Here is a 25,540-nt window from a genome sequence, read left to right on the forward strand (position 1 = left end):
CAACAACAACATGCAAAACAGTTACATATCTAAAAACAGTTCAAAAAGTTTCTTTTTTTATGAATACTGTTATGCCTACCGGCGTGGTTGCTCGAGAGCGAACAGGCAAGATCCCCGCTGGTCTTTTCAAAGGCTTTATTATTGGTGCAAAAACATTTACAGTGCAGAACGTCTCAATTCCATGTCTTGCTCAGTCACTAGCAGGTTTTGAAAGTGGGCGGTCTTTAAGCTTTCCCCAGCAGAGTAGTCTCTTGACCCCCATCCGACGCCTCCCCTCTCTGCACGTAAACCTACTGCGCAGAGAGGGCGTGGGTAAAGGGAGACCTGCCTCCGCCCCGCTTTGCTCATGCACGGTGTCTTGGCCCTCTCTTGCATCCTCCAAGCCCTGCAGCTCTTTCCCACTAGAGGCGGGGCTTCCCTCGCCAGTGTGGTGTAGTGGTTAAGAGCGGTAGTCACGTAATCTGGGGAAGCGGGTTCGCTTCCCCGCTCCACCACATGCAGCTGCTGGATGACCTTGGGCCAGTCACACTTATCTGAAGTCTCTCAGCCCCACTCACCTCACAGAGTGTTTGTTGTGGGGGAGGAAGGGAAAGGAGAATGTGAGCCGCTTTGAGACTCCTTCGGGTAGTGATAAAGTGGGGCATCAAATCCAAACTCCTCTTCTTCTTCCTCCGCAGAGGAAGTGCTGCTTCTCACAATCTTTGGAGGCTCCCTGTAACCCAGTTGCCGTTCCACCTCTCGCCTCTGAGCTGATGGCAGTTCCCTGACAAATACTTTATTGAATTGCAGTAACAAAAATCAAGCAGTATCACAAGCAAAAAAAGAAAAACAACTTACACAAAAGAAAAAAATAAAATGTAATAGAAAGAACACACCAAAAAATAGATAAAAACATAGACTTCCCTCCACCCATGTTTGACCTCTTTCCCTTAATCTTCTTTTATTCGTTATGTTATTAATATTACATTGTTTTTACTCCAATTCCACCCATTTCCTCAATATTTCTACCCTGTAAACTTTATTCATTGCATATCGATATATTTGTCCCAGAACAATGTTTTTTCATATACTCCCTTACACAATCCCATTCTTCAATTCATTTTTGATCTGTTTGTCCTCTTATCGCCACCGTAAGTCCAGCCGAAACTATATATTCGCAAAATTTGACTTGCCTCTCTCAAACAGATGGGATTTTCTCCCCCTTCCAATTTTTTGCTATAAGTATTCTGGCAGCAGCTGTTGCATATAAGAATACTTTTCTCTTGGTAGCAGCTCAAAAAGTTTCATAAGCCAAGAAGATCAGGAATCAAGAAGATAGAAATTTTACTAAGGAATGGGAAAAAAATATAATTTATCTTGGAGAACACTGTAAGCAACTAAAAATGGACAGTAATAACACTTGTAATGTAACAAGAACCATGGGAAAACAGGGATTTTTAAGAAAATGGAGAATTTTATAAGATGCAGTTGAAAAAAAAAAAGAATTCTGACGGAACTGGTAGAGGGGCAGAGGGAAGCGCAAGGATTCAGTGAATCCTTTACAGTCTGATTATGATACAAATGTAAATATAAATGTAAATGGTAAAAACCAATAAAAAATTGTAAAAAACCCCCACAACCCTCCAAAAAAGTTTCATATAGAAAAACTTCTTTTTTTAAAAAAAAACCCATTATAAATATAAAAGTTTAAAACAACAGCACATACTTACCATCCATTTCCAAGACATATATCAAGAGGGATAAAGATTTTAGAAGCCTTGTTGAAAGTAACCTGTGGAATTCCCTGCTACAAGGTTTTCAATTTACTGGCATCCCAACTCCAGGCTACATCACTTTACCTTGATTCAGATTTGGTGATGCTTACTTGATAGCTTGGATGACGCATTGAGAGTGCTTGTGCTGCCTGCTTTTTCCTGAACTCTTTCTCACTTTTTACTTCTTTAAAAAAACTTTCTCTGTATTCACAACAGAGAAGCTGAATGCATTCTTCAGTCTTCAGGCAAGTGTGGATAAACCTCCCTCACAAACTCTCAGGAAAATCATTCAACTGGCCTTTCAATTGGATTCACGGTGGACAAAGAGAGTTTTTTCCCCTCCTCCTCCCATTAATAGCACCAGAAGTTGTGGTCACTCAATGAAATGGATTAGTAGGAAACTCAGGAAAGGCAAAATAAATATTTCTTCACACACCCTGCAATTTTTTGTTTGTTAAGATCAATTATTATTAATCGCACCATCCCTGCTGATTGTATTTACTTGTAAATTCCTCCCTTCCCTGTTCGTAGGCAATTCCTGCTTTCTTCCCTGAAGGAAAAGACTCCTGTCTTGAGTGTCCCACTGCTTGGTGAAGAGAGAACTGAAATGGCATCAAAGAACATTGTTCCAAGTTAAAAGCCTAGGTAGCCTCAAGGGTTGTGGGGCTACTGAGTACTTTTGCACAACTTAGCCACTAGAGGGAGAAAGAAACACACTGAATTAACTTGAATTACCATGGAAAAAATTAATACGCATTGCAATGCTTGGCTAGAAAGTGGTACCTCTTATGAATACCAACCCCTCGGTATTCTGCTAGGCAATAGGAAGTTTTAGGACTACACCGAATATTTTCTAGTTTTGCTTTTTGGGCCAAATATAGAATCTCAATATTTGAATATTGAATTTGACAATTTGAATATTGTCAAAATTCTTTATTGTGAAACTAAATCACTTTTTCACCCGTTCCTCTGTTCTTTCTCTTCTTGGCTGCAACACCTGCACCAGCGCAACTCCTCCAGAATTGCATCCTTCCCCTTCCTGGATTAGTCACATAGGCCATCCCAGCCAATCAGGGAGCACAGGCTCTTTCTAGACCCCCCACCCGCCCAAATTCCTTGCTCTTTCTCCCACCCACTCAAAGCTGTGCTCTTTGCTGTCTGATGCTAGAGAGAGAGGGAGCCATGTTGCAGTGCTCCGTGTGTGTTGATATGTAAATAAAGTAGATTAGCCAAAATGCTGAGTTGCTGAGGTCTGTCATGCGAGCTGAGAAGACTCTGTGGATCCCTAAGTGTGCCGGTGTCTGTTGGCATTGGTCGCTGTGATGTTTAGGCAGAAGAAAGCTTTTGAAACTCCCGAACGATTGACCAGGAGGGAGGGAACATGCCAGTCGGGTATGTGTCTCTGCCAGGGTCCTACTCGAGTGTAGGACGAGCTCCTGACAACCTCCGCTGTCTGTCCTCTGCTGCCTCGGTGGTGGTTGGCTTCATCAGTAGGTCTTCTCATAGCCTTCTCAAGGCCTATTCCTCTTCGCTGGCAGAAGCGATGTGTCTACTTCCAGATGTGCTGCGCCCACTTCCGGCTGTGCGGGGGTGTCCAAGGCGGAGGCTGTCCCGGCCACCCAGGAAGAGGCAGCGAAGGTGAGGAGGTGGAAGTGGAACATTCCAGAATTCAAACAGAAGAAGGCAGCTTCTGTGAATCAGTGATGTGCCGCTCAAATCGGGACAGTTGAGTGATATGGGGTATTTGAACAAATGTACAAAGGCTAGTATTTTTCCATTGCAAAGGTGGGGTAAGCTAAGTTTTTGCGATTGAATCACAGGCTTTCAGAGAGTTTACTTACGTTAATGAAGTAGCCCACACTACTCTGAGCCACAAGTTTGTTTTGCAAGCACGCAGAGATCTCCCTGGGCGTTCACCAAGATGTAGCAAGCTGGAAGAAGAGGGAGACAGAGTTCTTTTGATTTTTAAGCTGAAAAAATTGGTTTTGGGCAAAGATACGTTCTTGAGCCTTTTACTGGGATCAGTAGATGTAAGAATAGAAAGGTGTAGCTGAGACAAGGCATAGTTTATTGTTTTTGTAATGTTTAAACCAAGTTTAGGGATGCGGGTGGTGCTGTGGGTTAAACCACAGAGCCTAGGACTTGCTGATCAGAAGGTCAGCGGTTCGAATCCCCGTGACAGAGTGAGCTCCCATTGCTTGATCCCTGCTCCTGCCAACCTAGCAGTTCGAAAGCACGTCAAAGTGCAAGTAGAGAAATAGGTACCGCTCCAGCGGGAAGGTAAACGGCGTTTCCGTGCGCTACTCTGGTTCACCAGAAGCGGCTTAGTCATGCTGGCCACATGACCCGGAAGCTGTATGCCGGCTCCCTCGGCCAATAAAGCGAGATGAGCGCCGCAACCCCAGAGTTGGCCACGACTGGACCTAATGGTCAGGGATCCCTTTACCTTTAAACCAAGTTTGTGCAAGTAAAGCTTTAAATCTTATTTTTTCGTGATGAGATTTTGTTTTCTACACAAGAGGCCGGATCTGGGAGAGAACTTCCACTGGCAACATTAACGATTTACACAGAGTGGGTAAGGCAATGAGGTTTATTTTATAAAAGATATTTTATTAAAGTTTTTAAAATATAACAGGAAAAGTGAAAAATAATAATAAAAAAACCATACAAAATAAAAACAGTTAAAAACACATTAATTTTCATAACATATCTTCCTTACGCTTATTTCCCCAGACCTCCTCGTACCTCCCTTTTTTGTATTCCAGTTCAATTTGTTAGTTCAGCAAATCCTTACCATCAAGCTTTTACCCATTTGTAAACCTCCCCCCCCCCATATCTCTTAAAGCATTACAGCAGGAAACCACTTATTTTCTATCCAACATCCTTCTAACATTCCTTAATTTTACAATATTTCTGTAAATAGTCTTTGAATTTCTTCCAGTCTTCTTTCACCAACTCTTCTCCCTGGTGTTGGATTCTGCCAGTCATAGGCAATGAGCTCTATTTTATAAAGCCCAGTGTTCGGGCTAATTTCTCAATCCAAGTCTTGCCTCTTGAACCAGGAAGACTAAGCTGCTACCAGATCTCTTGCCTTGCTTGTCAGCATGCAGAAGTCCACCTGCTCAGCGCTGGCTTGGCTTTGCATCAGCCTGCCTTTCTGGTGACAGTCCCCCTTCTGTTTGAAATGGGAGGCAGCCTTGTCTCTAGCCTGCTAGCCATGACACAGAAATCCCTCTCCTTGCTCCCGGCGGCTCAGCTGTCCTTTGTCAGCTGTGTCATCCTTTCATATGTTCAACAGCAACAAGAGCATTTTGCAGTTTTCACGTTTGCCGTCTTGATCAGTTGAAACCGGAAAGGCGTTAAGCACCCATTTGGGACAGAGGGGTGACAAATAAAACATCTATTTCCAGCCATAAAACAATAGCCTTACAAACAGATATTTAAAGAGTAACAGGATAATGACTTAATCTCCCTTGTCACAGTAATGCACTTTAAATTGCTGCCTAAAACCGCCACAGCCTTTATTATCAAACTTCCTGTTGAGATCTCTTCCTTTCCTGGGTGTGTGGCTGAAAAGGAAGCATGGGAAGGTGTGCAGTTTTGCCCTGCAATGGCAGTTCTGGGGGGTAGCGAGTGCCCAGGAACACAGAACAGGGCTTGTCTTGGAGTGGGGCTGGTAGTGTTACCCCAGAAGGCAGGCACATCTTCTTTAAAAAAAATCATATTTATTTGGTTTTACAAATATGAATTTATAACATTCCAAATACATATCCCTATACAGAGATTAGTGGGACGCGGGTGGTGCTGTGGGTTAAACCACAGAGCCCAGGACTTGCCAATCAGAAGGTCGGCGGTTCGAATCCCCGCAACAGGGTGAGTGCCCGTTGCTCGGTCCCTGCTCCTGCCAACCTAGCAGTTCGAAATCACATCAAAGTGCAAGTAGATAAATAGGTAGTGCTCCGGCGGGAAGGTAAATGGCATTTCCGTGCACTGCTCTGGTTCGCCAGAAGCGGCTTAGTCATGCTGGCCACATGACCCGGAAGCTGTACGCCGGCTCCCTCGGCCACTAAAGCGAGATGAGCGCCACAACCCCAGAGTCGGTCACGACTGGACCTAATGGTCAGGGGTCCCCTTTACCTTTATACAGAAATTACTCTGAATCTCAAGACTTCCTCCCACCCCCTCCATGGGTCCTATTGTCAATATTTACAACTGCATATTATTCCATATTCTATATTTTATATCCATCCATATTGTACACAGTATTTGTTACCGGTACATTACAAATGGGTTTCAAATCCTGCTAGTATTTCCATCTGCTTCCAGTAGTCTCCTAGATAAGTTACAAATTTTTCCCAATCTTTTAAAAAGTTTTTGTCCTCTTGGTTCCTGAGTTTTCCAGTCAGCTTTGCTATTTCAGCGTAGTCTGTCAGCTTAGTTTGCCCTTCCTCTCTGGTAGGGACTTTTTCTTCTTTCCATCTCTGGGCTAGTAACATCTGAGTGACTGTTGTCCCGTACATAAAAAGTCTATTCTGCTCCTTTGGGATGTCGGTACCTATAATTCCTAATAAAAATGCTTCTGTTTGTTTTTTTTAAACAAAGGTTATTTTAAACATTTCCCCCCCAATTCATTATATATAATCTCCCAGAAAGCTTTTATAATTTTACAAGGCCACCACATATGATAAAAGGTACCTTCTTTTTCTTTACATTTCCATCAGGTATTTGTACTTGTTCCATAGACTGCAAATACCTGCTGGAAATATAAAGAGAAAAAAAAAGCACTATGATGCCACTTTAAACAGTCGTGGCTTCCCCAAAGGATTCTGGGAACTGTAGTTTGCTAAGGGTGCCGAAAGTTGTTAGGAGGCCCTCATTTCCCTGCTAGAGCTACAATTTCCAGTGGTCCTGGGAAAGAAGGCTGCCCAGCCGCTCTCGAGAATTGTAGTTCTGTGGGGGGAATGAAGATCTCCCAGCAACTCTCAACACTCTTAGCAAACTGGAAGGTATCGCAGAGGCTACCCTTGGTGTGTGTGGTGTGTGTTAAGAAGAGAGAAGAGTTTGGATTTGATACCCCGCTTTATCACTACCCGAAGGAGTCTCAAAGCAGCTAACATTCTCCTTTCCCTTCCTCCCCCACAACAAACACTCTGTGAGGTGAGTGGGGCTGAGAGACTTCAAAGAAGTGTGACTGGCCCAAGGTCACCCAGCAGCTGCAGGTGGAGGAGCAGGGAATCGAACCCGGTTCACCAGATTACGAGTCTACCGCTCTTAACCACTACACCACACTGGCTCTCAGTGAATATGAGCTGAATATGTGGGAAAATACCACTGCCCAAGCTACTTGATACCCACACTACAGAATGAATGGACGGCATTCTTTTCATTCTCCTTCAGATCTGCCCCTGGGATCCTGCATGCTATTATTTTGTCAGTTGGAATCCTATCTTGGCGTCCTCCGCCAGCCTACAGGAATTAAACTCCTGACCGTTTTTACAATCTACCTTAGCGATGTGTTACCTCGAATGGCTTAATCCTTTTGTCTCTCTAGGCGAGCTGAATCATCCCGGAGAGTTCTCCTAGGAACTAATCTTTGTAGCTTTGCGCTCCGGCTTTCGACCAGGACTCGAGGCTAGCCGAGTCTGCCAGCCGAGCCTCTTTTCAGACATTTTGTCTGGAGGCTTCCAGGCAGAAAGAAGATTTTTGGGGAAGGCAGCATTGCGTGATATCTTCCTAAGCCTGACTTTAAATCGACCTTGAAAGCTGCACATAAATAGAACTTTTGCATAACAGGGGAAAGGCAGGCAAACAGAGGAGGAAGCAAGGGCTGTGCTGTTACAGCTGACTAAATTCAGCTCAGTTCGTTAAAGTTTCCCCTTCTAAAAAAACCAACATCTGGAATTTTAAGGTACCATTGGTCTATAGAGGTGATTTCCAGCTGGATCTTTCCTCTGAAGGTTTTAATCGTCTCGCTTCCATTCATTGTAGGATCAGGTACCCTTCAGAGGTTTTGAGCAAATAGAGCCCCCACCTTGCTGGCTACGAAATTCAGGCATTGAAACCAGGGGCATAGCATGGGGGTGCAGGGTGGTCATGGCCCCAGTCACATTTTTTAAAAAATCTCTCTCTCTCATTTTTATTGGTTTTTACAAATACAAAATACAAATAAACAAAGAATAAAAAGTACCGTATATCTATATAAAGCGATTCTCCGAATCTCAAGACTTCCCCTCATCGCCTCCATGGGGTCTCATTTTGAACATCTAGTACTGTATATTCATCCATACTCCAGTTTTTTTTTATATCAGACCATATTATCCATTGTAATTTTTACACTACAAGTGAAATCAAGATCCTGCCTTTGTTTCCATCTGCTTACAGCGGTCTCCTAAATAACTTATAATTTTTCTCCCATTCTTTTATAAAGTTCTTGTCCGCTTGGTTCTGAGGTTTCCAGTCAATTTTGCCATCTCTGCATAGTCCATCATCTAATAGCATCCAGGTGTCTGTTGTTCCATACATAAAAAGTCTTTTCTGCTCCTTTGGTATGTCGGTACCTGTAATTTCTAATAAAAAGGCTTCTGGTTTCTTGACAAAAACTATTTTAAGCATATTTTTCATTTCATTATATATCATCTCCTAGAAAGATTTTATTACCTTACAAGTCCACCACATATGATAAAAGGTACCTTCTTTTTCTTTACATTTCCAGCAGATATTTGTGCTTGTCCCATACATTTTTGCTAATTTAGTAGGGGTCAAATACCACTGATACATCATTTCCATATAATTCTCTTTTAGTGTACAGCATGCAGTAAATTTAAAAAATTGTGTCCCAGGCACAAATTTTCAAGGGGACGGGAACTAGGTGCCCCCCACAGGCGCTCCCAGTGTGGCCTGGCCCAGTGCTCCTCTGTGCCCACCAAGGGCCGCAATGATGTGGGGATGATTAGGGAGGCAGGAGAGGATATATTATTTAATGACATCCTTCCTAACTTGCGCTAGCAAGTTCCATATTCTAGCAGAGTTCCAAACATCCCCCTTTTTAAATTACGCAGCGATCAGCTTGTTGCTGACTCATCTGAGCCTTACTATTAAAGGTTCCTTCCTGGTAAAATCCCTTCTAATCCCTCTGAAAAAGAATAAACACAAGAATCTGATTAATGTTAATATAAAAGTAGTTTAGTCACCGATTCATTCAGGTTCACAGAGCTATCCCTGGAGGCAGGCTTAGGTTACATAACAACTAGAACTATGCCATAAAGAAGTTAGTCCCAAGTGACTGCGACTAAGCAGTCACTTCTCCAAACACACAGCAACATACAAAATGGAGAAGACACACTGATCAGAACATGGAGGCCGTGTGCTCCTCCATGTTAGCACAACAGACCACACCCTCTTCAAGTCTGTCCCAGCTCAGGAGGAAACAGGAAGTCTTCTCCTGAGTGGTACAAAACATCCCCTAACATGTCCACTGTAGGGCTGTTGTACTTGACTGCAGTTTTACATCCCACAGATGGCTGGCCAGGCTGCCGCCTGCACAGTTGGGCAGGTGGCTCAGTGTGGCCCCACTTTGCCCTAGTGCAGGCATGTCCGACTCCCAAGAGACTGCAATCTACTCACAGTATAAAAAGACCGGCTGTGATCTCCCCATTGTCATTGCCAGGAGCTGTTGAGCTTTTCTAAGGGCAGGATTGATCAAACTTGTTGAGCTTCTTTTAGGGGAGGGTAGTCCAAAAAAGTTGTTGAGCGTTTCTTAGAGGAGGGTTGACCAAAGTTGTTGAGCTTTCTTTAGGGGAGGGTAGACCACAGTTGCAATGACAAACCTAGACAGCATCTTAAAAAGCAGAGACATCACCTTGCTAACAAAGGTCCGTATAGTTAAAGCTATGGTTCTCCCAGTAGTGATGTATGGAAGTGAGAGCTGGACCATAAAGAAGGCTGATCACCAAAGAATTGATGCTTTTGAATTATGGTGCTGGAGGAGACTCTTGAGAGTCCCATGGACTGCAAGAAGATCAGTCCTATCCATTCTGAAGGAAATCAGCCCTGAGTGCTCACTGGAAGGACAGATCCTGAAGCTGAGACTCCAGTACTTTGGCCACTTCAGGAGAAGAGAAGACTCCCTGGAAAAGACCCTGATGTTGGGAAAGATGGAGGGCACAAGGAGAAGGGGACAACAGAGGACGAGATGGTTGGATAGTGTTCTCGAAGCTACCAGCATCAGTCTGACCAAACTGCGGCAGGCAGTGGAAGACAGGAGTGCCTGGTGTGCTCTGGTCCATGGGGTCATGAAGAGTCGCACACGACTAAACAACAACAACAGACCACAGTTGTTGAGCTTTTTGGGGGGAGGGTTGACCTGTTGGGCATGCCTGCCCTAGTGGGAGTGGGGTCATTCTGGTGGTGTCAGTGGCAAGGGCTGGTCAGGCACCCCCTGCCCAGTGTGCTCATGTAACATGTGGCAGCGACTGATGCTACGCCACTACTTGAACCATGACCCCCCCTTCAATAATCTAATGCTGAGACCTCTCTGATGGGTTGTATCCAATAAAGTTATACCTGCTGAAATTACTGGACATGGCTCCCTTAGGTCGTGTTAGAGAAGAGATTTGGAACCTGTGGCCCTCCACATGGGTTGGATGACAATTCCCACAATTCCTGGCCATGCTGTGAGCCATACATCTGCATGGTGCTGACAGAGCTGCCTCCCTACCTTGGCTACCACCTTGCATTCCCCCCCCCGGTAAACATACCGTATTTTTTGCACCATAACACTCACTTTTTTCTTCCTAGAAAGTAAGGGAAAATGTCTGTGCGTCTTATGGAGCGAATGCCTACGGATGGCGGGGGGATCTGCTGCAGTTGTGAGCAGAGGATCCATGGTTCCCCTTCCTTCCCTCCTCCGTGGCTCACTTTGAAACAGCAAAGCGGGAGAAGAGCCGCTGAGTGGGGAGAGAGGGGCAGAGAGCCTGCTTGCTTTAAAGGAGCAAAGCGGGAGAGGAGAGGAGCCTTCTCCTCTTATACCCCTCTTCTGCATTATTAACAGCATCCTTCTCCACCCACCCCACGCGTGTTCCTTGTCCCTTGAGTGCTTTTCCTTCCCTCCCCACTTAAAACGTGGTTACAAAGCATGGATCCACATGGATCCTCAGGATTTTTGCACTGGGTCACCCCAAATTCACCATCAGATCACATAGCATGTCCATGGCTACAGCTTGCACCAAAAAAACCACGCACCCACTGTTGCCTGGGGCCGCAGTGGTGCAAAAACGTGGTTACAAAGCATGGATCCACATGGATCCTCAGGATTTTTGCATTGGGCTACCCCGAACTCACCGTCAGATCACATGTCTGTGGCCACAGCATGAACCACAAAAATCATACATCCAATGTTTCATTTAGAATGTTTTTTTTCTTGTTTTCCTCCTCTAAAAACTATGTGCGTGTTATGGTCGGGTGCGTGTTATAGAGCGAAAAATACGGTATATCCGCCCCCTGAACACTTAGCAACAGCAGTGGGCTCTTATGCCCCTGCAGTCACTGTTTCATAAATGACTTTAAAGTCAAAAATAACCTCTGAGCCTTGGTCTGGCAGGTCCCCAGCCTTATCTGCTCCCTCTGATAAGGATGCAAGAGTCCCTCTGTCTTTGCTGCCCCATTGCTGCATCTTACTCCCTTTCCTGCTTTGTTGGTTTTAACTGTGCGGGAAAAAAGAGAGGGAACTCTGGAGTGCCATTGGCAGCCCTAAAGATCTGTGAGCTCACCCTAAATGGCACGATAATGGCGCTAAATTATGTGTGAATGTGCACGGTTTTCAGGACTTCGCCTCAGCACTAGCAAAACGTTAATTCTGCATTCGGCATCGTTGCCAAAGCGTTCCACTCCCATGAAAGCGCTGGCAGGGATGTGAGCGTCTAAACCCAAAAGCTGCGTTTCCTTCCAGGTTATTTGACTAAAAATAGAGGAAGATAAAGAAGCAGCCCTTCCGCCCGGTAACAAAGCAATGCTAACTCCTGCACTTGACTGAGCAAATCCATCGCTTTAGCCAGATAGCCTTGACCTAATACAATGCTGCGGAGTCGACCGCTGAGCATCGCTCGCGCCTGCTCCATTTTCATTCTGCCCTTTAAAAAATGTTTGCATTGCAATACAAAATTGTACAACATGATTCAGCCTGGTTAAGATGAGCAGATAACATTTTCAAAAGCGAAAGCTGCAGCCACCCACAGAGATTGCATTTAGGGGGACATAACACCTAGGCCTCTAAGCACCAGATAAGGCTACCCAATTTGGCACTGGCTGATTTTGTACCTAGGGTGGCCAGATGCAAAAGAAGACAGGGCTCCTGAACTTTTAATAGCCGTGTGCGGAAGACTGAATTTTCAGCAGGTGTTATATGTGCCCCATTGAGCAATCTAGCTTTCTGCGCTAGCTGCAGCTTCCGGACCAAACTTAAGGGTATTCCAACAAACAGCAAGTTATAGCAATCTAATTGTGAGGTTACCAATGCACAGGTCACAGTATCTAGGCTTTCTCTCTCCAGGAGTGGATGTAAGCTGGCTTCCTGCCAAAGCTAGCAATAGATGTTCCTTGCCACTTAGGTAACTTGCGCTTCCGGGAGCACCCTAGATCACACACCTATGCTTTCAGACTGATGTCAACCCCATGTACAACAGGTGAATTTCCCAGTTTCTGGTCTCGGGAACCACCCACCCCCAGTGCCTTTTGCTTATCAGGATTCAACTTTAGTATATATTAGCTCCAGACCCTCCAAGGGACAGTCCCAGATTTACAGAAGCTGTTCTGGTTTCTCATTTGATCCTGGAATGTCACACTTTTCCTTAGGACCTCCCTATTTTCACTGGAGAAATGTTGGAGGGTATGGAGTTATGTGACCCCTGAGCCAAGGAGAGAAGTAACTATACAGTCGTACCTTGTCTGTTGAATGCCCTGGAACTTGGACGTTTTGGTTCCAAACGCGGCAAACCAGGAAGTAATTGTTCTGGTTTGTGAACGTTCTTTTGGAACCCGAACATCTGACAGGGAGCTTCCTGCAGCCAAACAGAAACTGCAATTTGGTTTTCAAACGTTTTGGAAGTCGAACGGACTTCCGGAACAGATTCCGTTCGACTTCCAAGGTATGACTGTACAATCTTTAGAAGACATATGAAGTGAGCCCTATAATAGGGAAGTTTTTAAAGTTTATTGTTTTATTATGTTTTTATGTGTCTTGAAAGCCAACCAGAGTGTCTGGGGCAACCCAGTCAGATTGGCGGGGAATAATAATAATAATAATAATAATAATAATAATAATAATAATAATAATAATAAATAAAAATAAAAAATGATGATGATGATGATGATGGAATAGGACATCCCTATTTTCATCAGAGAAATGTTGGAGAGTATGTAGCTCTCATTCAACAGCAGGCCAAGAGAGGCTGTGTGGTGAGTTGTGACTGATGCTGGAAGCCGGAGACAGAGATATGTGTTGCTCTGTGCTGGAGCCAAAGCTTCTTCCTTGGAAACCAAATTGGGAAGCAAGGTTTGCTGGAGTGTGGCGCTGCAAGCGCCTCCATCCTATGCTCAAGTTGCATACATGTGTGAACAAAGCCATACATCCTGAACACACTAGTCTCCATTGACCTTCTTTGCAAGGAAACGGAACCCTGGGTCAGCGCTGGAATTCCTGGAGCCTCTCGCCACCACAGAGACTGGGGTTCGCACAACAATATGAGTGAAATAAATGTTATCACATTGGCGAAATAAAATTTATCACATTGGCAACCTTGCTTGCCAATGAATCCAGTTGGTACTTTGAACTGTAAATGGCCACATGGGTGGTGTTTTGATTGCCAGCCTGCCATGGAGAAGGCATGGAGAAGATGGATTGTGAGGGTTTCGTAAGTGCCAGGCTTCTTATTAGCAGGTGAAACTGGCAGAAGTTACCCAAAGGAGTGGGTGGGAAACAGGTATAAGCTAGTTTTCTCCTTTTAGAAGAAATGAAAAGATGGCGGTGAGTGGAGTGGGCAGTAAAGTGCTTTCTTTCTGTCTGTCTGTCTGTCATTGCTAAAAGAGCACAAAAACGTGGCTGGGAACTCTTGGCAGCTATCTATTAGACTGGAGCAAACAATTCATCTGGAGGCTGGGGAATGGATTGTGTCATTACCGGCCGCTAGTCTTACATCCCCCTCCTAAGTCAAACGTATTTGTCAAACCTGTTGGCTATATATAACACAGATGTGTGTGAAATGCCAACTGCCTGTCTCCTTTGGGTTCAAGACTGCAATTCTTGTGTCAGAAACTCGGATGTGAAACTTGATTTCCTAGGTGGTGGCGACGTAGGGAGGAATTTTCCAGAACAGAATATAAATGTGGCAGTGGGGTGCGTGTATGAATAGGGTTAGGAAATTTAAAGTGGAATATCTCGAGGTGTAATCAGCTCCATTTAAAATAATTGGCAGCCTGGCCATCATTGGCATCAGTAGGATGTGGGTTGCACACTGAGAGTTTAAGGGTGATTTCCAATGAATGTTTATTATGGCACTGAATGTTTATTATGGCATTGGTCCACTGGATGTCGTTTTTATGCTGTGAAACACCCTGAGACCTACAGATGCAGGGTGGTAAATCATCATCATCATCATCATCATCATCAACATCCAGCTGTTATTCCCATTGACTCCAATCCGGATTTACACTTTGTGAGTAAATTTCAATAAGTTTTGAAAAATGCCAGTGCCCCATTTACAAAACCTGAATGACCCATTTGCAGTATTAGTGGTCTTAAGACACAGAAGGAACAATGGAACAAACTTCATTCCAGTGTGGTGTAGTGGTTAAGAGTAGTGGACTTGTAATCTGGTGAACTGGGTTCGACTCCCTGCTCCTCCACATGGAGCTGCTGGGTGACCTTGGGCTAGTCACACTTCTCTGAAGTTTCTCAGACTCACTCACCTCACAAAGTGTTTGTTGTGGGGGAGGAAGGGAAAGGAGATTGTTAGCTGCTTTGAGACTCCTGAAGGGGAGTGATAAAGCAGGATATCAAATCCAAACTAGCACTACTACTACTACTACTCTTCTTCTTCTTCTTCTTCTTCTTCTTCTTCTTCTTCTTCTTCTTCTTCTTCTTCTTCTTCTTCTTCTTCTTCCTGAAGGCTTATGAACTGACTCTTCTGATTTCCAGAAGTCATCCAGGAAATTAATCCAGTTTGTTCAGATTTTCAGATTATTTCTGGAGTGGATTCAGCAGGTCCAGCTTTCAACTAGTAAACTGAATTTGAGTGGCTCTTGCCGCCGTGAGAGGCCAAGGTTTTTGACATGGACCGCTTCACCTGTTGATTGCTGCCTGTCACTCACAAAGCACAGTGTTTATCTGCATTAAAAAATATGTCTGCCAGTCTGAAACTCACCTACTTTTAGAATGTTTAAGACTACTCTGCCTCCCTTTAGGACAATATGAAAACATCATGTGTGTGTGTGTGAGGGTGAGAGAGGGAGAATGAGAATGAGAGAACAAGGGAGCATGGGTGGTTTATTCTTTTTAAAAAAGTAACTGAAAGGAAATAAAAGAGCTGAATTAAGCTGCACCCGTCTTTTCTCACACAGGACAATAAATGACAGTCTTTAGTCCATTAGAGAGCGAGGAAAAGCTGAATAATTCAGGAACCTAGATTTATAATTTCTATTAATTCTGACATAAAATAAAAATAGCAGTTATTCCTTGGCTTCCAGCCCCAACCCCACATTGCTATATGCAGGGGCTTGTAGATAACTGTTAATAATAGTTCTCAGAATATCATTATAATGAGCAAGCTAAACAGAAGTCTTTGTGGAAAGTATCGTTAATGAACGTGCCTCCTGCTTTAACACAGACTGGAAAGAATATAAGAGCTTCACCAAGAAAGTCTACATTTTCAGAGGATTGCCATGGTGTTTCATACGGACAGGAGGTATCTGTCTTTAACACAGGGATGAGGAACCTGACTCTACAACTTCCATCATCCCTGTTCACTGGCCATTCTGGCTGGGGCTGGTAGGAGCTGAGATCCAATGACATCTCAACAGCCACAGGTCTCACCATGCCTGGTTAATGGAGAGGCAGAAAATCACCAGGGACTCAGCTACATCAGTAAAAAAAAAGTGTTTTAAATGCGTTATAGCACTGTGACACCAGATGGCGCTGTAGAGTTCAGTTTTTTGGCAATGTGATTTCCCATTATGAGGTTTACAATGGGTTTTCCTGAAACTATTTTTTTAAAATGTGTCTAGATCCAGCCCAGGAGAAGCTTTCCTCACTAAGCACCTGCTGATTCAGTACATGTATATAATGTCATTATTCCATAACACAAATAAGGCAGGTGGCCCCCATCTGGATTTTGATCAGACTCAGACCTGCTTAGCTTCAGCAAATACACTGCACCATTTGACTCGGGTCAGGCTTTGTGTCCCATGTCAGAGTAATATGACTTTCTGGCTCTCATGCATCCATTAAAGGCACTAAGCCATACCAACTCCAAGCCCCTCAGAAACTATAGCCTTAATACATGTTCTCCAACTTTATGTTAAGTATAATGGTTTAATTAACACAGAAATGAAAAATGGCTAAAGTTATATTGCAGAAAGTTTAACATGGGGGTTTTCCATAGAGCTATAGTGGAAGCACGGAAAGCACTTTGAGCTCTTGCTAACTAACAACTAATTAACTAACAACTAACATACTAACTAACTAACTAACTGATTGTTGTTTCTCTGGTAGCTAACATGTGAGGGTTGTAACCTTAGATCATGTGATGAAGGCATTGGGTTGCAAATCTCCATTTTGAAGGGAGTTGCCTTTGAGTCTTTTCTCCCAAATTCAATGGAGTGAAGATGTTAAAACAAGCTTTCCTGGAGGCTGGAATGCAGGCTGCAGATCTCTCTCTCTCTCTCTCTCTCTCTCTCTCTCTCTCTCTCTCTCTCTCTGCTTTTAGGTCTGTTTTGATTATTTCATATTTTGTAAGATGCTGCACCTGGACAGCACAAGAGATTGTATGGATACTTTGGACATATCATTTGATGTATTCTGTTTTATTTTAAAGAGTTCTGCCAGTAAAAGTTTGAATAATATTTTTATGGGTCTTGACAATAATTCATTAGATAAGGTGTCAGTTCTTATGCTTCCAGTTGCTTCAAACTGTGCAATATTAATATCTGCAACACTTTAGTCCTCAAGTTTAAGGTGCTGCCAATCATCACTTGCAGAGAGGACAACTCATATTTCCCCCTCAGCTGTCACCGTCGAGCCTTCTGTATAAAATTTGTATTTGCTGAAACACCACAGAATCTCAAGAACTCAGCCTCTGTCACACATCATCTGTCCTGCTGCCTCATGAGCAGACATTGAACCAAACTGAAGTGTGGTTTTAATAAGTCATTGTCCTTTACTACTCTCTCATCCACCTTCACTCATTTCAACAAATGGGTCTTGGTTGCTGGACTATCAGGTGTGCAACTCGCGTTGCCACTTCTTACTGCCTCTGTGCCTTTAACAGGTAACTTCCATGCAGAAATTTCACAGGCAAAGCTCTCCGATGCACCTGATGTGGAGAAAAAGTGATGGGGAAAGTGACACCTGTTAAATTTTTGGCATGACATACTGCTGTTCAAGGTGCAGTGGCAAAACTCGGGTGAGGTTTTTTTGGCTATCATTTTTATAACTCTGGAACATCATCTTGCTGAACGGCGTATGAAAGAAAACCTCAGCTCACAGCTGTTAAGGGTTTGACAGCAGACATTATTGGAAATAACTGCATAACACTCACCGGCAACCGTATATTGTGGGCCCTTGCGTGAAATACTTTCCCTTTATTTATTCATTTAAAAGTGTTGATATATTGCTTAATATTTCAAAAAAATCTCTAAGGTGTGTACTGTCTGGCAAACAAATAATATATCATTAAAACAAAAACACAACCTAAAACCTGTAAAACAGCAATACAGTGGAACCTCGGTTGTCAAATTTAATCCATTCCGGAAAACCATTCGAATTCTGAAACTTCGACAACTGAGTTGCAATTGCCGGTTGGGAGTATCCACAGAAAAAATGGAGAAACACACCCAGGAAACCACAAAGTTCCTAGGAGAGCAATAAAACACACTGACAAGGAGTATTTTGGTTTGTGGGTTCAAATAGGCCACAGCTTTATTGGTTACAGGTGTGAGCAGTTTGGCTTAGGTTAGGCACCCCAACCTTCAACCCTCCAGATGTTTTGGACTACAATTCCCATCATCCCTGACCACTGGTCCTGTTAGCTAGGGATCATGGGAGTTGTAGGCCAAAACATCTGGAGGGCCGCAGGTTGGGGGTGCCTGGCTTAGGTATTGTGGTGAAGCCAGGCTATATCTTGACTCTTGCCCATCTGCAGGGAGTCCACAGAAGGGTAAACCACTGATAGTGGCAGCCCGAGGGGTCCCTGTAGGGGCTGTGACATGGCCCTAGCCTACGCCCAGTCTTCAGACAGCATTCACATCCCAGATCCCTTTAACAGGATACCCTTTCTGAGGAGGGGCAGGCAAAGGCAACGACCTCCCCTCCAACCAAGCAAAGGCTTACCTAATGCTTAACCTCACAAAAGTTGTGATGATTGCTACTAGGTAGGCGAAAACCCAATGGCCGGTGCCAATTTGCCAAGTGGAAAAAAATCCTACCCAGCCCCGACAACATGGCGATCAACAATGACCATAGCAAGGTCATATCAGAGCAAAGCAGGAAAAGAGGGTGGGTGAGTAGGGTGATCCGACGAAGAGGCAAGAAGAGGGTGCCAACTGGCCACGCTGCGATTAAATTGCTCATGGCCACACTCACCCTGGCAGCAGATTGGCTGGGGCTGTCCCCAGCACAGATTATGTGGCTGGCCGTGGTGTGGGGTGAAGGCAACGTACCTCCACCCCTACGCCGGAAAACTGTTGAGGCTTGGCTGACAGGCTACAATGCCGCTCACGGGATAAAAGGTGAGTGGACTCCTCCCAAAGCCACAGCCTTGGATTCTAACAGAAATTAAGCATTTGTTACCTTTATGGCCCATGTTTGGGGACCATTACCAAGAAGCTGATGCAGCTATTCCAACAACTGAGTCCTCCATTTTAACCCTTGCTGGATCTAGGAATTAGAAGGCTCTCAGGCATACAGCCTACCTCCTCTCCAACTTACGACAATAAATTACAAGGACTTTCAACACCAGCAGGATCGCATTTTGTGTAAGCAGAGTAGGACTCAATTTGTCACTACCCTGGAATTTCAGTGGCTTCATATGCTGCCTGTTTAATTATTTCCAATCAGATGGCACCCTTCCATTGCATCAAATGCAGCACAACTTCATCCATTCAATTGTCTGGGCGCTCGTTTCAAATATTTGGATTAACAGAGGTTCAGCTAAATGGGGGCATACTTATTTACAGAGGGTTATATTTGCATGAGAGGCACAGAGTGAATCCAGAGTCCAAAGAGAACTGGATAAACAAGGTTTGGCTTAATGAGCTTTCGGCTGTGTTTGTATTGAAAGTTGGGAGTAATAATGCAGATCGGCTCTGTAATTTGGGTTACGAGATTGATGTAATAGGCCTTGTGGTACTAATATGATTTGCTATCTGATTCATGTAGCTTTATGGACGATGGCCCAGTTTACATGGAAAATTCATTGGCACATGGACACTGGGTTGCCAGTGTTTGTTAATTTGTTTCTGTCGGTGGGTCACGGCTGTTTGGTAAAGATTGCTGCTTCCTCAGTAAACACAGAAGTTGTGGTGTGTCTCTCCCCCCCCCCCCAGTCTCCCCTGCCCAGAGAAAACAGATCCAGCTGGGTCAAAATCTCTCACAACAGAAGCATGACTTGATTTGATAAGATACCGGGCCACACTTTCAGCCGGCATAACCAAAGACATCATCATCACTCGAAAGAAAGATGGAGAGAGGAACAAAGGCAAGGCAGACAGGGAGGCGTTCAGGAGAGAATTGCTATAAGGAATGCTTTTGCATTAAAAATAAAACCCCTCGCATTTTCTATTTTATTTTGCATGGTATTTGTTCAAGGATAAAAGGTACCATCTGTCTCTCGCCTACGCAGCGAGCCGTGTCACATTCCAGGCGCTATTAGGCTAGCTGGTGGCTGGATTTGAAAAAGAGAAAAATCTGAACGTGGGAAGGTGAGCGCAAGAGCAGAAAAATTAATGAGTCAGTTCTCTAGCAGTTGGCAAATGCTTGTTGCCAAGGTTCTAACGAGAAAGATCAAGAAAGGTATATCTTGTCCCCCAACCCCCTTTGTCAAGAAGATATCTGTGTAGCCTGATACTAGTCTTTGTAGAAGGCAGCGCAGAAATAAGAAAGAAAATCTACCAGAGCAATAACATGGAGGGTTGAGTGGCAATGCATGCAGAGATGCTGTGATGGTAGGTCTCTGAAAGAATGCATGATGGGAAAATTATGGCCCTATGAAGACCAAGCGGATTGATGGATAGGCCCTCTCAACAGGGCACCCATGAGTTCTAAACATTTCCCATCTTGTATTTATTTACAGTGAGTTCCAGTCATTCTTCCATCAGTCTCACAGGAGAGACATCGGCCAATTTTTGAGTGATTTGATGTAATATTATTTTGCCAGTAGCTACACCAAATAAAACAGTATGTCGTGCCCTGCTTTGTATGCTATGGAAGCAGCAACAAGCTCCTAGCATCACCATCTGGAACCTGCTCTGGAGGAAGGAGCAGAACCGAAGCAGTGACTTCCGCTCAAGAAGGCAGTCTGTAAAGATTGCCATGAGGCTCAGAAGTCCTGGTGGAGATCATTTGCTATGGAAACAAAAACAGTCTCTGTACTAACACCTTGGGGGAACACCAATAGATGTTATATCACGGTGATGAAAGCGGGTATTGTTGTTGTTTAGTCATTTAGTCGTGTCCGACTCTTCATGACCCCCTGGACCAGAGCATGCCAGCCACTCCTCTCTTCCACTGCCTCCCGCAGTTTGGTCAGACTCATGTTGGTAGCTTCGAGAACACTGTCCAACCATCTCGTCCTCTGTCGTCCCCTTCTCCTTGTGCCCTCCATCTTTCCCAACATCAGGGTCTTTTCCAGGGAGTCTTCTCTTCTCACAAGGTGGCCAAAGTATTGGAGCCTCAGCTTCATGACCTGTCCTTCCAGTGAGCACTCAGGGCTGATTTCCTTCAGAATGGAGAGGTTTGATCTTCTTGCAGTCCATGGGACTCTCAAGAGTCTCCTCCAGCACCAGAATTCAAAAGCATCAATTCTTCGGCGATCAGCCTTCTTTATGGCCCAGCTCTCACTTCCATACATCACTACTGGGAAAACCATAGATTTAACGATACGGACCTTTGTTGGGAAGGTGATGTCTCTGCAATTACAATGAGAATAAAGTCATTTCAAAAGCCTAAACTGGAGGCTGATCTTCCCTGAGGATGTGACTAGTTCTTCTAAGAGCTACTGTGTTCACCCCCCACTTTGATGCAACAAATCCCATTTTCTTACCTTTTAACCTCCCTGCAGATTTATCAAGAGGAGGCCATCTTAACCACATATTGAGGTTACCCAGTCCGTGTTAGGATTGCGAAACAGCCTGATATCTATCTGTAGGCAGACTTCCATTCTGAGATCTGTTATCTGACTTTGATCTCAACATCTATTTCCAGCAAAATATCAAAACAAAAGAAACTGTTACAGATCTGGGGGTAACAGAGTTGGGTGTGTGTGTGTGCAAGGGCATCTGCAACTGTGAGAGTTAGTGAATGTTAGAAATTAGCAGAGGGGTGGAATTTAGCTGATTTTTGGAAGGGTGAAGTGGAAAATACAGGCCAGAGCCACACCTGAGGTAGAGGTTGTTAAGCATGACAAAAGGTGTTGATGGCTCATCACAGGGAAATCCTTGGGACTCTGCCAAGGTTATGTTGAGTGATGATGTAGATTACAGGGAAATTGTCACCTTTTGAAACCAGTCTCGGAAGAGGGAGAGGGAGAAGGGGGCAAGGAGGCAGAAGGGGAGGAGTTTCCTGGCAATGGATTTTCTCGGAAGGAGAAGCAGGAAGCAGGAAGAATGCCATGTGGCGCTGGTTGGAGAAGACTTTAGACCCAAGCTTGCTGAAGTTATGAGAGTAGCTAGGAAGGACACCTTTGGCACATAATGTTCTGTGCTCCCTTCATTGAAGGTGTAAATCTGTGTAAAAAAACCCTTTTACTTAAAGAAATGGCAGTCTCCACTGTGTCTTGCAGAATAGATCATACAAATCCAGGAAAACATGCGCGCTGACTTCTGTGACCATAATCCAGACTGGGGCAGAATTCTGCTTTTCTTGCTTTTCTTCCTCTTTGCTATGCTACCCTATCAGTTCTGCTTGCTTGCTTTTAAGTTTTATCTCCAGTATTTATATTTAGGCTGTCAGTATTACAGGGATGGAACAGGTCTTTCCAGTCTGCTAAAATCCCCCCACCTTACAGGAAACGAGCGCTCCCTACCCGCTTTGCTGGTGCTGCTAAGGCCATTTAATTTTGGAAAGCAAAAGAGAAGTGCATTTAATTTTAAACAGCTGACCTTTTCTGTACAAGGTTGGCTGAATTCCTGCATCGTTTGCAGGGGTTGTCACGTTAATTGGGGGGCTCTCTTTGGAATGATGGGTGTAGCCTTGCGCTGTCTTTCGTCAGGGTGAGAGGTACATATTCTGTTACGTTTCTCCAGCTTTTTTGGATAAACAAGACTTGATACTTTTCCTTCTTTTTAGATCTGCATCCCTGCATATTACCATAATTGGTGGAAGTAATTAGAAGGGGAAAAGTTACTTAAAGACAACAACAGTTGAGAAGAGAACATTTCAGTTCATGTACTGCATCGTCTATGGAAGAGACTGCAACCAGTATGGAAGAATCTGCTATCAGAGCAGCATTAAGAGTCAAAGGAAAACTCTACTAATCTACAAAATTTGCTAACCTTTTGACCATTCAAAGGAGAAAAACTGAACTCAGCATCCAGGTTCAGGTTTAAGTTTGGAATTTTAGTTCACATGTGCCCCACCCCTACATTTTAGAGAAACAAACATTATAGATTAACAGACCATATTATCCGAACAACAACTTGCACCAAAGGTTTTTGTAGAAGGGAGAATTTATATCCAGGTGTGAATGCTTAAATTCACAGACAGGGGGCCTTCTCAGTAGTGGCGCTCACCCTGTGGAACGCCCTCCCATCAGATGTCAAGGAAATAAACAACTATCTGACTTTCAGAAGACATCTGAAAGCAGCCCTGTTTAGGGAAGTTTTTGATGTCTGATGTTTTATTGCTTTATTATTAATAATAATATTCTGTTGGGAGCCACCCAGAGTGGCTGGGGAAACCCAGCCAGATGGGCAGGGTATAAATTATTTATTATTATTATTATTATTATTATTATTATTATTATTATTATTATTCCCATTGCAAATAGGGGGCACGAGCCCTCTGTTTCCAGTTGTGTAGAGATGGGGACAACAGATTTTTAAAAAACCCTCATGTGCACCTTAGCCCTGATCAAACTTGCCACCCCCCTGGTGATTAGCGATTTTTAAATCACCTACGAAATGTCAAACTACATGACAGACCTAATGTTGTCAGGACTTCCAAAGATGTACATTTTTGGGATGTTATTGTTCCTGACCTATGCTATTACACACAGGTTCTGCTTTCCAGACACGATACATTTCCAAGAAATGGTCCGTTGAACAAGCGTTTGCATAGCAAGCTGATGATTTCCATTATTTCCTATGGGGACATTTCCAATCAGTGATCTCTCTCTCGCACCCCTGCTCTCTAACTTTTCTGATCTCTCTTCCCACTCCCTGTCTCCATGGTTTCTGCCCGAAAATGGCTGCCACTGTTCAGCAAAGCACGGACAGCTGTTTGGATATCTGAATCTTCAGTGCGTATAGCCAGATTTGGGCACAATTCCTTAAGTTTGGATAACTGAATTTCTCATAATTAGCGGGGGGATAGTGGGACCTACATATGCTGGAATTAGATTTCAACTTGGTTAACTTAGTTCAGCAGCACGGGGTGTAGCCAGGAAACCAAAGCTGAGAAGTGCCAGTCTGGTTGCTGATGAATAGCGCTTGTCTCAGGTTCTGATGAATCTGGAAGGTAGTAGAAAGGTGATGATGAGTTTCCTTGCACCCCTCAGTTGAAAGCACAAGAAATCATGTTTGGACAAAGTGTCAATTTTCACTTCTTTTTGCCATAGCGTTTCCGTGCTCTAGGTGAGCTATGTCAGCTTGGGATCTGCCTACACTGAGGATTCAACAAACTTCCCCCATCTATAGCAGCTCATAAACCGCTACAACTGATAAACACATTCATGGGGTGGAAAGCTCATTCGTTTCTATACAAGGTCCAGGCAGGGGTGTGGCGTGGGGGAGTCCAGGGGGGCTGTAGCCCCAGGCGCATGATTTTGAGGGCACTTGAAGCAGGCACCTGCATACAAGGATCCCACCCTGCCTGCCACTGGGGGTCTCTGGGCCCCAGAGCCTGGCCTGGTATTGCTGCTGCCCTCCCAGCTCCCTCGCTGAACAGCTGCCCAGCCAGTGTTGGGGTTTGTGTGTGCCCACCAAGGGCCCTGCCAGCTGGCCATGCTGCCCCCTGTGTGGGTAGGTGGGCATGCGGCGCAATGTGGCTTTGTGAACCCTCAGTGCCCTGCACCCACATGACAGCATTGGTTGCGAGGGCTAGGCTGGGGCAGTGGGTTTTGTTCACGCTCCACACCACACCCCTGATCCCACCCTGGCGTACAGAATATGGTTACCAGATTTTTTTCAATGAATCTGGGGACACTTTTTTCTTTTTTTGAAGCTGAGTAGCAACAGGATGGGATGCGGGTGGCGCTGTGGGTTAAACCACAGAGCCTAGGACTTGCCGATCAGAAGGTTGGAGGTTCGAATCCCCATGAGGGGGTGTGCTCCCGTTGCTCGGTCCCTGCTCCTGCCAACCTAGCAGTTTGAAAGCACATCAAAGTGCAAGTAGATAAATAGGTACCGCTCCGTCGGAAAGGTAAACGGCGTTTCTGTGTGCTGCTCTGGTTCGCCAGAAGCGGCTTAGTCATGCTGGCCACATGAACCGGAAGCTGTACATTGGCTCCCTCGGCCAATAAAGCGAGATGAACGCTGCAACCCCAGAGTCGGCCATGACTGGACCTAATGGTCAGGGGTCCCTTTACCTTTACCTTTAGCAACAGGATGGTGAGGCAAAAGACCCTGGGCCCAAGCACACATGCATATCGTAGAAAGGTGCAAAGCCCTTCTTTCACACCCTGTGAAACATAAATGCGCAGAGTTTTTGAAAAAATTGGGCAACTGCGTGCTGCCCACCCATGACTCCTGAGCCTCCGCCGATCTCCTGCCCGCTTCCCCCTTTGTTTTGACTGAAGGGCTTTGCACCTTGCCTGACAGAGAAATTGCTCGCCTTGCGTCCTTCCTGGGCAACGGCTGCCCACCCGCAACTCCTGAGCCTCCCCCGATCTGTCAAAACAAAGGGGGAAGGGGGCAGGAGATCTGCACCACCGGAAATCCCCGGTTCCCCTTCGACAGTGGCAGCGAGCAGCTCCTGAAGCCAGCCAGAGCCAACTGTGCTACCAGGCTGGCTCTGGGTTGCTGAGGCTGCCGCTGCCACATTTCCCGGGGACAGATTTGCAAATCTGGAGACATTCCGGGGACAGAATTTGTCCAGGGACAGCTTTGCAAAACCGGGGACTCTCATCTGGTAACCCTAGCACAGA

The 25,540-nt window shown here is 44.8% G+C and overlaps 2 long non-coding RNA genes across 2 annotated transcripts in view; both read right to left on the reverse strand.

Annotated features, from left to right (window-relative positions):
- LOC310696537 overlaps positions 1-25,540 on the reverse strand; it is a 243,674-nt gene that overhangs the window by 95,186 nt on the left and 122,948 nt on the right. The gene's annotated exons all lie outside the window — the stretch shown is intronic.
- LOC310696511 lies at positions 1,671-12,759 on the reverse strand. Its single transcript, XR_014520593.1, has 3 exons — positions 12,691-12,759; positions 3,596-3,685; positions 1,671-2,356 (listed from the first exon to the last, which is right to left on the reverse strand). It is a non-coding gene; the product is annotated as an uncharacterized lncRNA (long non-coding RNA).

The sequence above is a fragment of the Podarcis liolepis genome (genome assembly GCF_965112155.1).
Source record: "Podarcis liolepis genome assembly, chromosome: 17".
NCBI lineage: Eukaryota > Metazoa > Chordata > Lepidosauria > Squamata > Lacertidae > Podarcis > Podarcis liolepis.